This window comes from Choloepus didactylus, chromosome 8 (assembly GCF_015220235.1).
Source record: "Choloepus didactylus isolate mChoDid1 chromosome 8, mChoDid1.pri, whole genome shotgun sequence".
In the NCBI taxonomy this organism is placed as follows: Eukaryota; Metazoa; Chordata; class Mammalia; order Pilosa; family Megalonychidae; genus Choloepus; species Choloepus didactylus.
In genome coordinates, this window is record NC_051314.1 from 45,837,899 (window position 1) to 45,850,683 (window position 12,785).

Genomic DNA, 12,785 nt, shown 5'->3' on the forward strand with positions numbered 1-12,785 from the left:
AAGATACATGTTCACTTTCTATTGGAGTGCCTAAAGTGACAGGATGAAAGCCTGAATCTGCAGGGAGCCAGCACATGAAGAGAACTTGCTGGAGAATGAAGTCAATACAGAGAAAGACAGAGGTGAGTAGAAATGAGATGAAGAGAGAAGGGCCATTGTATTGAAACATTTTTTGGACTCTGGGTTCAGGAATGCTATGTTGCACAACTCCAGAGGGTATCAGTTCATTTGTGTTCTATATGAATGATCCTCCCTGGAGCTGTGTAACATGGCAGCCAGACTAGTTGGAAGTTTAACACTTGACTTTTTAGTTGTTTGGGAGATAAATTCCCATTCTTGAATTGACCAAAATCTAATTGAGTTTCTGCCACTGTTGTTTGTAAATGAAATAAGTTAATACATTCATATGTAGCTTAAAAATTATTCTACCATAGAATAAGTTCTTTAATACAATATTTTGCTGATTTGTGTTGAATTCCAATAGTTCCTGAAATAGTGCTTTCCCTGTAGTAAACAAATTTAATAAATGTGGGCTGAGAGAATTTATTTATGTTTTCAAGTACTCTTATATTGGAGGGCCCTACAATTGATAAATGAGTGTCACCAGAGAGAAAATTGAGGAATATAAATCATGGAGGAAAGGTTTATGTGCTAAATATAGGTCTATTAATTTAGGGAAAATGTCAGATGAAATTTTTATTTGAGGGAAAGTCATCTGTTTTTGAAAAATTAAATTCAAAATTTAAAATATTTATATTATACTATTTTGGTTTTTGAACTTATGAATCATTATAGTTCCTTATTTGTGCAATTATTTTTATTTAGAGGATTTTTTTTTTTGTATACTGATAAATTGTGGTCCATTTGCAAGACTTCTAATAGATTTAGATCTATTTCTATCTATCTTACATCTATCTCAATAACTATATTTTTTAAGAAATAGCTCATTCTCAGTGCTTGAGAAAGAATTTTCTTGCTTTATGTATATATTTATATAAACAGAGATAGAACCATAATATATATAGAACTATAATAACAATAATAATAATAATAATAATAATAATAATAATAATAATAATAATAATGGATATTCAGTCAGTATTTGGTAAGAAATCTAAAGAAAATAACTGGCACCACCTTCCCTTCCTCCTAGACTTGCTTGTTGTTCTAGTTTGCTAATGCTGCAGAATGCAAAACACCAGAGATGGATTGGTTTTTATAAAAAGGGGGTTTATTTGGCTGCACAGTTACAGTCTTAAGGCCACAAAGTGTCCAAGGTAACACATCAGTAATCGGGTACCTTCACTGGAGGGTGGCCAATGGCATCCAGAAAACCTCTGTTAGCTGGGAAGTCACGTGGTTGGCATCTGCTCCAAAGTTCCGGTTTCAAAATGGCTTTCTCCCAGGACGTTCCTCTCTAGCAAGCTTGCTCCTCTTCAAAACATCACTCACAGCTGCACTGAGTTCCTTCTCTTTGAGTCAGCTCATTTATATGGCTCCACTGATCAAGGCCCACCCTGAATGGGTGGGGCCATGCCTCCATGGGAATATCTCATCAGAGTCATCACCCACAGCTGGGTAGGCACATTCCAAGCAAATCTAATCAGCACCAAAACGTCTGCCCCACAAGATTACATCAAAGATAATGGCATTTGGGGGGCACAATACATTCAAACTGGCACACTTGCCAATATTTAAAATTCTTCAACCCAAAGCCCTACATCAATCAGTCCTCACATTTTCCCATATTTGTTTTAAATACATTAATAAATGTCTCTGTATTATAACAAACAACATATGAGATCCTTAATAGACTTTTACCAGTATTAAAATGGCAGCGAAAAGATGCAGAAGAAGGACTTGGGGGAGATAGAGTGCAGGAAAAAATTATTTTACCAGCTTTTATATAGTTGAAAAGAGTGATTATCAGCACAGGACACAAGAATTAATGGGTTTCTAAAATGGCAAAAATATTTAAGATAAAATGGGAGGAAGTTTGCTCTTTTAAGGTTTTGGAATGCTAGAGAGCAGAATGATGCTTAGCTGTGGAGTCATTTTCACTGACGTTATTAATGGAAAGTCAAAGTATTCCTTTTCTGGCCTCTTTCCAAAGCAATTATGCCTGGAGATGTGAGGATGGACCAGATGACTCCTTGAAATCCTTCCTTTGATTTATGACTATCAAGATGAGTATATGTAGACATGAATACACATGTACTCCATTTGAGAAATTGCAGTGCTCCAGATATGTGTGGGCCTAACAGATGTGTACTCCCTAAAAAAAAAAAAAAAAAACTGAAAAAAAACCTCTCTGTAGACAAAAATGTATAACAGAAATTTGTAGACATTTCTAAAGATTACTTTTTACCTTCACACTGGTTTTCCACATTAGGCATGTTACCGAAAATTCTACCATAAAATCTTACAACTTTCTGTTTAGTGCTTCCTACTTAATGTGATGCAAGTTGCACCATACTAAACAAACCAAGAATGAGCTTAGCTAAGGGAGATGACCAGAGCAGGGAACAATCTAATACATCTTTTAATTACATTTACATGGCTGTTAGTCAAACAGAGCAAAACACATTTCTGTTTCTGTGCTGTTCTGTATTTTTTTTTTTTTTTGTGAGCAACTGAAATATTTAGTTTAAAATGGCAAATATATGTCATAAGATATAAGAAAAATATCAAACCATGGGTTTGTACTTGGAAAACTTCAACTTCATCTTTGGATATTTATACTCAGTGAATTTTAAAGCCATTATTCACTTTACAATTTACTTAAGCAGTAGGTAACCATTTGGGGCAAAGCAACATTATTTCTTTGAGCAACCTTAACAAATCCTGAATGTTGATAATGTACGGTAATGATAATAGATGGCATCATCTTTATGTAAATGTAAAAAGCTTTCCCATGATTTTCTGCAGAGCTTAAGATAAAAAATATTGCTGAACTATTTTACAAAGCACAGACTTTAACAATAAATAATAATAATTTAAAACATTCTTGTCTCAAAGATTTAGTCCACTAGAAACAGACCTATTTTGAAGCTAACTGAAAACTATATGATAGTATTTTTTATGGAATTTTTTTTTTTTAACTCCAAAAGTGAGGTTTCCTTAAATATTTTGACGTAATAGTTTTCTGGGAAAATTATAATATAGTTCTAGATGTAGCAGAAAAAGTTGTACACTGTTTCATCTTATAAGATGACATAGCTTAACTTCCCAATTTTTAAATCAATACTCTAGCACACGGTCCTTTTAGTTAAGTGATTATTTTTTCTTTTGTATTCAAATGATGTATTTTATTCACAAGTTTCATTGACATGTATTCTTATGCTTACCAGTAAATGCTCTATTCTTCCCTTGTCAACAACATTCTCATTTTATGCCTAGTCTGCCATGTGCACTAAAATCTGGAACATACTCATCAAATCCAAGCTATGTCCCAAGACAATTTCAGTTCCTCATCACTCTTTGAAGATTAATCCGAGAATTAATCCACCAAGTTATCTATCCTTGAGGAAACTTTGGAACCTCTGGGCTTATCCAGCTATTTTAATTCTAGTTCTCTTTTTGTGATAGACTTCCAAATTAACTGACTTGTATTTAGAGAGTGTGTAGCTCTTTTTCTCTAATTATACTTGTTGCCTAAAAGTGTTTGTTGTGCTGTTACTATGGCTACTCTAGCTTTCCTTTGATTTGCATGTATCAGATACATTTTTTCATTATTTTACTTTCCTTCTTTATTTGACCTTATATTTTGAAATATCTTTTAAAACATCATATAATTGGGATTTGTTTTTATTTTTGTGGATTAATAATAAAATTTGCACTGATTTCTACCATTTTATTTTGTGTCTTCTCTTTGTCCTACTTTTTACATTTCCCCCCATTTACTGCTTTCTGTTGACTGCTTTCTGTCCACCTAAAAATAAAAGGTTCTTTGAAAATTTCAGTTAGAAACCTTCTCATTATATGATTGTCCAGTATTTTAATTTTATCTTTGTGCCAGTTTGTATATATTATGCTCCCCAGAAAAAAAGCCATGTTCTTTTAATACAATCTTGTGGGATATTTGGATTAGGTTGCTTCCGTGGAGATGTGACCCACCCAAATGTGCCTTGGTTAGATTATTTCCGTGGAGGTGTCACCCCACCCATTTAGTGTGGGCCTTAACCAAATCACTGGAGTCCTATAGGAGATCACAGACAGAAGGAGCTCAGTGCTGCAGTTGAGAGACATTTTGGAGATGGCTGTTGAAAGCAGACTTTTGCTAGCCCAGAGTTTGTCTGGGAGAAACTAGGAGAACCACCCCACCTCTGGATGCTTAGAGAGAAATGTCCTGGGAGAAAGCCATTTTGAAACCAGAACCTGGAAGCAGATGCCAGCCATGTGCCTTCCTAGCTGACAGAAGTTTTCCAGAAGCCATCAGCATTCTTCAGAGAAGGTAGCGTATTGATGCCTTTTTTTGGACACTTTTATGGCCTTAGGACTGTAAGTTTGTAACCAAATAAACCCCTTTTATAAAAGCCAATCCATTTCTGGTATTTTGCATAATGGCAGCATTAGCAAACTGGAACAATCTTGTTTTATAATCCTATAAATTAAACATATTGTATTAATATTATTTATATATTGTTTATACCTATATTTTTCTTTTCTTTTCTCACCATTCTTTCTGCATCTAGATTTTTCTTTTGGATTCATTTTGCTAATTTCTGCTTTATAATCTTAAAAATTTCTTTAGCAATGTTCTGTAGATTATAACATCTCAGTTTTTAGTTTGCTAAAATTGTCTTCAATTTTATCTCAATATTGAATGATTGTTTCAGTAGATGCATTTATTCTAGAGATGCATGATTCTAGGTTGCCAGTTGGGTTTCTTTTTCAAATATTTGTGGACATTTTTCTGATTTCCGTCATGGCACTTTTGCAGGTTAATTTTTATTTATTTATTTGTGTGTATGTGTGGAGTTTGTCTTTTTTTACTCTGGCTTCTTCTAAGGTATTGTTTTTGTGTTGGTTCATTTGAAGTTTCATTATAATATGTCTTAGTCCAAATTTCTTTTTTTTCAATGTAGTAAGGCTCGTTGCCACTAAATCTGATGATTTGTATTTATTATCAGTTCTGGAAATCTCATCCAATAGCTCTTTAAATTTTGTTCCACCCTTGCTTTATATTCTCTTTCTGAATCTCTTCATTGTATTTTCTACATCTTAATTTCTTTTTGTCTCTTTCTGCATTTTGGAAAAAGTCTTCAGATCTGTCTTCTACTTCACAAATTTTCAGTTCAGCAGTATCCAATCTGCTGTATAATCCATCAGAAAATTTTTAATTTCAGTTAATAGATTTTTGTTTTCCCATTCCTATAAGTTCTATTTGGTTCTTTATAAAATTCTTCTAGGTCTTTTTTCACAGTCTTTTGTTCCTTCACCATACTTTTAATACCTTCTTTTATTTTAAATTTATTAAATGATCTTATTTGATATTCTATCATCTTTAATTCTGAAATCTGCAGTCTTTCTAGATCTGCTTCTGTATGTTATTATTTCTACTGCCTATGCCAGCTTGTTTCATAGTTTATTTTATGACTTTTATTGTGAACTCAATATCCATGGAACTTTCCTATGGCAAGGTTTTGAGCTCTGGGCCAAAGATGATTTCTAACAGGGCAGCTTTATATTCCCTTCTGCCAGGCATCCAGGGTACTACCAGTTTGAAACTATTTTAAATTCAATTCTTGTTTGTAATTAGAAGTTCTTAGTGGGAGATTCTACCCCCACCCCATCCTCATTCAGAAACAAGCCTGAGATAGTCTTTCATAATACTCCTTTTGAGGTCATGGCATTATAAGAAGGCATTTATTCCACTTCCCTTCTTGCACAGGCCCTAGGATTTGCTTTTTACATGTTTAAAATGGGAAGCTGTAGGTAAAAGTTGTCAGGTATTTTAAGGATATCTGTTGGCTTTAATCCTTGATCGTCTCTTCAGGGTCAGATTTTCTTGTCATTTTGCTCTCTAGTTTTTCCCTCCCTTTATTGCAAGCTTAGTTATAAATTTAAGGTACATTAATAAATAATGTACACATTTTTAATTTTCAAATTTTGAATAAATTTATTCAGTTATTTTGTCTATCATATTTTTAAAAATAGAAGTGTCTAGGCTAATTCAATATATTTAATATGGGTATATAAATGGGCCAGATTCTACAATAGGTGCATGGGAACTATCCATTTCAAGAGCCTAACTGTATATTAACCATGGGACCCCCTGATTTTTTCTAATGTAGTTATCCTAAATTTGATTTGCATATGTGGATATGCAGCAATAATCATTCTATTATTTTTTATACCCCAAAACCTGAGTATTTTTTATGCCCCCAAACCTGAGACATTATTGTAGAAACATTACTTTCCTGACTTAGTAAGGAAGTAAAATCATATAAAGTTCCTAATGTTACATCTAAGGTGAGAAAGTAAAAACCAAACATTTTGATGTATTAATCACTAGTGGTTATAGAAAAAGATTTAAACAGTGAAAATCAGAATGCCTTGGATAACCTTTTTTTTTTTTTTTTTTTTTTTAATTCAGTTTTATTGAAATATATTCACAAACCATACAGTCATCCATGGTATACAATCAACTGTTCACAGTATGATCATATAGTTATGCGTTCATCACCACAATCTATTTCTGAACATTTTTGGATAACCTTTTTAAAAATAAAATAAACAACTAAAATATTCTGTAGTATATCCATTATATAGGAATTTCCAGATGGAAACTGCCAGGATAATTTCCAAAATTCTTTAATGGCTGTCACATCTATGGTGTATATCCACTGATATATGAGATCATAGGTATATTATAGTTTTTTTGTGGTTTTTTTTTTTGCTTGAGGAATTATTAAGATATATTGTTGCTAAAGCTAATGATTGACTTTAGAATTTGGACACTCAATATTTGCCTCAGCCATCAATATATTTTGAGAGTACCTTCAGCATTCAATATTTCTTTAGTGTTAAATGAAGTGGCAGGAGTAAAAACAGTTTATCTTTGCATTCCCTCTAGAAGATTTTATAGAAAATTTATTTGGAACCAAAACCAAACTACTCCACTGGGATGATTTTTTTAAAATAGCCTCTTGCTTGAGGTGTGTGCATGTGTGTGTGTGCATTTGTGCACTAGCAGCACAAAGCAGATGAAGTGTAAAGTGGACTTTACCATGTTGTAGCAAGCAAGAGATTTGGGGAAGAATTATGCAGTTGTGATGTCATGATAAATTCACAAGGAACTTTTTTTTATATTGAAATAAGTTCTTCTTAACCACTTTCAAAATAACTTTGGTTATCTCACAATTATACCTTCAATTATATCCTATATTTCACTTCACATGTAATATATGTAATATATAATATATAGGATATCTACGTACATATATTATACATGTAAATTTATATGTATATACATGCATATGTACACCTATGTATGTTTATATATATATATATGCTAAACACACACATACACATACATATGCCTGTATATATAATAAAAATAGAAAGAGAATAAATGCTTCAAAAGAAAGAAGATTCAATGCCTGATGTAAGCCAACCATATTTAAGTTGTCCCCTTACATGCTAGTAGAAACAGACATTTACTTTGATTGTTTTAATATGAAATCTTAAGTTCGACATTTCCGTTTTGTTGCAGACCATTGCCCATTCTTCTTCTATCATATTATGCCACTTAAGTTTAACTACCTACCATATATACAGTTTTCATAGTATAACAACTATAAATCCACAACTGATGCCTGATAAAGGATATGTAATAATTACATCCTTGTGAACATCCTCACTTTTCTTAACAATTACTCTTCCACTGTACTCATCCGGTAATACTCCATTGCTGGCTTCATTCAGAGAGTTACCACAGTTTCACTTGCTCCCAGGCAGCTGAATGTCATCACAGAAAGCCATGCACCTAGGGCTGGCTCTTATCACTTTTAACTAAATACCAAAAACCTCATCTGAATTCTCAAAAATCTTTGACAATTCTATATTTTCACAGTGTTTTGGGGGCTGGATAATAGATGTTTCTCTTTGTTTTTGAAGTTCTTTCTTAACGAAAATAAGAGAAATTCTTGGAAGGTCCAATTTAAGTTTTTCATGAAACTGGAGATGGGGACTTATGTCAGAAATTAAATTGAATAATAGAAAATAAAGAGATGTAATTTCTTGCAAAATGAGTTTATGGCCTATGATTTACACTTACTATGGTATAAAAGGCTTCCCTTTGAGACAACTACTTCATGTACAGTCTTTTCTCCTTAAACTTCCTTATAATCTTCTACACTCTCATTCTTAATTCATGAGCATAGTTCATTCTTCATTTGGAAACTGCAAAAGGGAAATTTTTTTTATCTTCCATACTAGATACACAGTGTGAAGATCTTGCATATATTGAAGATTACGTAATTCAATTCAAGACAAAATTTTCCATTTTAGTGCAAATGATGAGACTGTGCCCATGTGTGCACTCACATGCATTTTTGGTGCAAATAAATCCAGAAGAATTGAGATATTTTCCTTAAATGTTGATTTTTATTTATGCAGCTATCCCTCAGAGGCTGCAGTATTCTCTCCCTAAATTAACTGTACAGTGTATCATAATGCCGTCTTTATTTCTTCATTAGCTTTCATCACATCTAACTTCCTTTCTAAAATTAATGAATATTAAGCACATTTTTAACACCAGCCTCATAAATTAATGAGTAATCAGATGAACATTTTTAAAAAATAAGATATGTTTAATGACATAAAAGTATAGAAACAAAGCACAATAACTTAGATATGGTTTCTAAGCGATAGTTTAGAATAGTATAGGAATAACAGTACACTTAATTTGCAGTTCACTTGGTCTCCGATATCTGCAATTATACAAATTCTGGAGAATGTTTTCAAATCAAAGGAATTGCATTATTTCAGAATGTGCCCTCAAAATGAAATTTATTGTTTTTAATGTATGATTTAAAGTTTGTCATTCCTAGATACATAAAGTTCACTTTATATTGTTTTTACTCGTTAGCAATTGTTCACCTTTCTCTTGGTTACTGTATGGCATAGCCCCATTGGAGTTTGTATCCATCCTCATAACTTTCATCAGTGTGGTTGGATGAGATTGGCCCCAATCCAATTCTAGGAATGAACATAATTTACTTAATTCAATTAGTACATTCTCTGCCATTAACCAAAGGTGGTCTGGTGAAGAATAAGTAAACAATCAGAGCCAGTAAAACAGAAGGATATGTTTCTTTCTGTCGCTACTGGGAAAGAGAAGACTGCAACTTCTTCCAGATATGGTGGTACAAAGGTATAAGATTTGAAGCTACTGCCATTAATGTATTGCTACAGGCAAGCACTGATTATTAATGCACAGAGGGGTGCAAAGCCAAAAGGGAGTAATAATTGCAACATTTTGAATATAGATTTGATCACTCTTGAAACTACTACTTCTGGACTTTAGCTTAGATGAGATAATAAATTACATTCTTTTACTTATGCTCATTGAATTTTATTTTCTGTTACTTGTAACTGAGAACGTTATACAGTCCCAATGCCAACTCTTCAGATCTTCCTTCATCTGCTTCTATTTTCTCCATCATCTCTTCTATTATAATGGAATAAATGACTCCCCTCCTATCAAAAACCATTTATTCACTGGACTGTGTACCTCTCAACTTCTCAAGAACTTCTTCAGCTTTTCCCTTACTCTGGTACATCACAAAGCATTTTCTTTCTCCTTTCTAGAACTCCTATTATTAAAACCTTCTGCTGTCTCCCAACTTAAAGATTAATCATCTCAAACAAAATCTTCCCTTGCCCTCACTTCATCCACCAAATAGCATTAAATTCCTCTGCTTTCATCGTAGCTAAGAGTGGAGGCATGACCTGCATACTACATAATTACTGATTATCCACTTAAGTTTTCAAAACACTCCAACCTGGTTCTCATCATTACTACTCTCCTAGGAATCACCGTTTTGCAAAATCACTGTTTTCCAAATCAACACAAATTCTCCTTCTTATTTTCCCCACTTTTCTGGCTAGTTTCCCCACACTAGTTTGGTCTTCCTCCTACCTTTCAGAATTATCCTCCTTACTGTACTTAATTATCAGATGTCTGCATTTAAAAATACTTCCCAAGATTCAATTCTAGATCCCCTTCCTTTTCCTTCCATATACTGTTTTCTCTCTTACATCTCTTCTCTATTTCTTTTATTAATGTAGTGTTTTTAGTTAATTTTACTTAATCCCATGACTTCAAATGATGACTATGCTGATCTCTCAAAATGTATATCCCAATTCCAGAACTATCATCTGACTTCTAAACTAATCATCCTAACTGCCTACTTGACATTCATTCATATAATACATATTTATTAGGCACCTGCAAAGTTCCAGGCACTCCTTTTAGTGCTTGGGATACATTGCTGAATAAAACAAAGGTATGTAGCAAGGGTGAGCAAACTTTTCTGTAAAGGGCCAGACTGAATATTTTAGGCTTTTCAAACCATACACTCTCTATTGCAATTCTGCTGTTACGGTGGGAAAGCATCCATAGACAATATGTAAACAAATGGAAGTTGTGTTCCAATAAAACTTTATTTACAAAAACAGGCAGAGTTCTGGATTAGGCCCATGGGTCATAGTTGGACAACACCTGGTCTATGACATCTTTTATTGAAGCATGTTCATCACAAACATATCTAAAACGGAACTCTGGATTTTCCCTGCTGTATCTTTTCCTTAGTCAGTCTTTACAAACTCAGTAAATGGTATCACCATTTTATTTTGCTCAAGCATAAACAAAAATGTAGTGTCAATTTTTATTTCTCCCTTTCTCCTACCATGCTCATCCAAGTCATGTAAATTCTCCCTCCAAAATTTACTTCATATTCATCCCCTTCTTTACATCTCCATATCACCATCATCTCATTGACTTCTGCAAGCAATAACTTGTTTTACTCCTGTCTTTCTTCCTGCTATCCCCATGCATTCCCACACAACAGGTAAAGTGATATTTTAAAAATATTATTCAAATCATGTCATTCTTTCTAATGGAAACCATTCAATAAATTCACATTGCCTTTTGAATTAATTTCAAATATGTATGGTCAAACCCTACCAGAATCCTTTCAGTTTCCAGAATATATCAAGGTCTTTCCCATCTAGTGGAGTTTGCATCCACTGTAACTCCAGCTGGAATCTTCTTCCAGTTCTTTGCCTAGCTGGCTTGTTCTCTAGCTTGGTAAAGTGCTGCCAGTTTTTATCTTCTATACTAGTTTCTATCCTTTCATTCTGTTTATTTCTTTGTTTGCACTTTTCACAATCTATTTATTAGTTTATTGTCTTTCTCTTTCACTGGTATGCAAAATCCTTGAGTACGGGGTCCTGATTTACCACAGAAACCCAAAAACCTCCAAGCATAGAGCCCAAAAGTCAATAAATACTCTAACAACTGGATGAATGAAAGAATATACTCATTAAAAGAACGATAAAGGAAAATAATATCCTAACAAACTGTATAGAAACAAAAGTTTTTTTTCTATTGTTATTATTTTCAAATGGAACTGGCTTTTTGAGGGATGAAGACATGCCCTTGGGGGTGGGATTTACATTCGTGTTTTGAAATCCCAAATTAATGAGCATGATAAACTGTTATTGCTGGCACTGGCTTTACTCCAGGTGGCACAGTCTGACTCTCTGCTCTGAGTCCTTGGTGGGTCCCCCTAACCCTCCCTGAACCCTAGCCTTTCCCTTTCCATTGACTTGGGACAGCCCTTGTTGATATGTCAATGACAGTGGGAAGTGGGGGAGGAGGGAGGTCACAGTGCATGGGGTTCAAGGTCACAGTGGGCAAAGCAAGGGGAATCACAGTGCAAGTAAGTTAAGTCATTCCCTCTGCTCAAGTCCAGCTGTCTGCCACCACAGTGCGACCCTTGGCGGACGACCCAGAAGGTGGTGATGGTGGCAGCGGTGGCATCCTTTCTTGCCCACATTTATCTGTGGCTGTTTGAAGCCTTGTGACCCATCAGGACCCAGGGGCTGTTTGATCCCATTATTGGGCTGCCTGCTGCCTTCAGGTTGGGAGAGCCTGGTTGGCCTGTCGAGGGTGGGTTTCTCCTGCCTTACCTCAGGGCTTGCCCTGCCCAGGATCTTTCCGGCCTCGGTGTACTGTGCCTCCCACTGTGCTAGGGACTTGACTGGAAGGGCTGGCCTGCTGGTGGAGTTGGGGCTGCTGACCACAACGTGGCTGGTGGGCCTCTGGAGCATGCAGATCTGCAGAGGGGCCCGGTGGGAAGGCTGTCGTCCTGACTCACAATGGGCACTTGGGGAGGTGATTTGGATTTTTCCCACTGTCTGCCGCCTCCTCCCAGCCCTCAGTGACCTCCCCATCTTCCATCTTGCTAGCTGCTTTCCCTGAAATAAAAGCTTTTCCTTATTCATGTTCCTGAATTTTGCAGTTCTTCATAATAAAAATGTTTATTAATTTTTAGATTAATTATTACTTTATTTATTATTCACTTGATAAATATTAACACGTAGAGCAGAGTTTCTCGATCTCAACACTATCGACATTTTGGGCCAGGTAGTTGTTGTGTGTGGGGCCAACCTGTGAATTGTAGGATGCATAGCAGCATCTTTGGTCTCCACCCAGTAGATGTCAGTAGAACCTGCCCCTTCATTTGTGGCATCCAAAAGTGTCACCAGGCATT

General features: G+C 34.8%; 1 pseudogene; it reads right to left on the bottom strand.

Annotated features, from left to right (window-relative positions):
• Positions 1–11,961: 11,961 nt before the first annotated feature.
• LOC119542620 lies at positions 11,962–12,472 on the bottom strand (annotated as a pseudogene).
• Between the last annotated feature and the right edge of the window lie 313 nt (positions 12,473–12,785).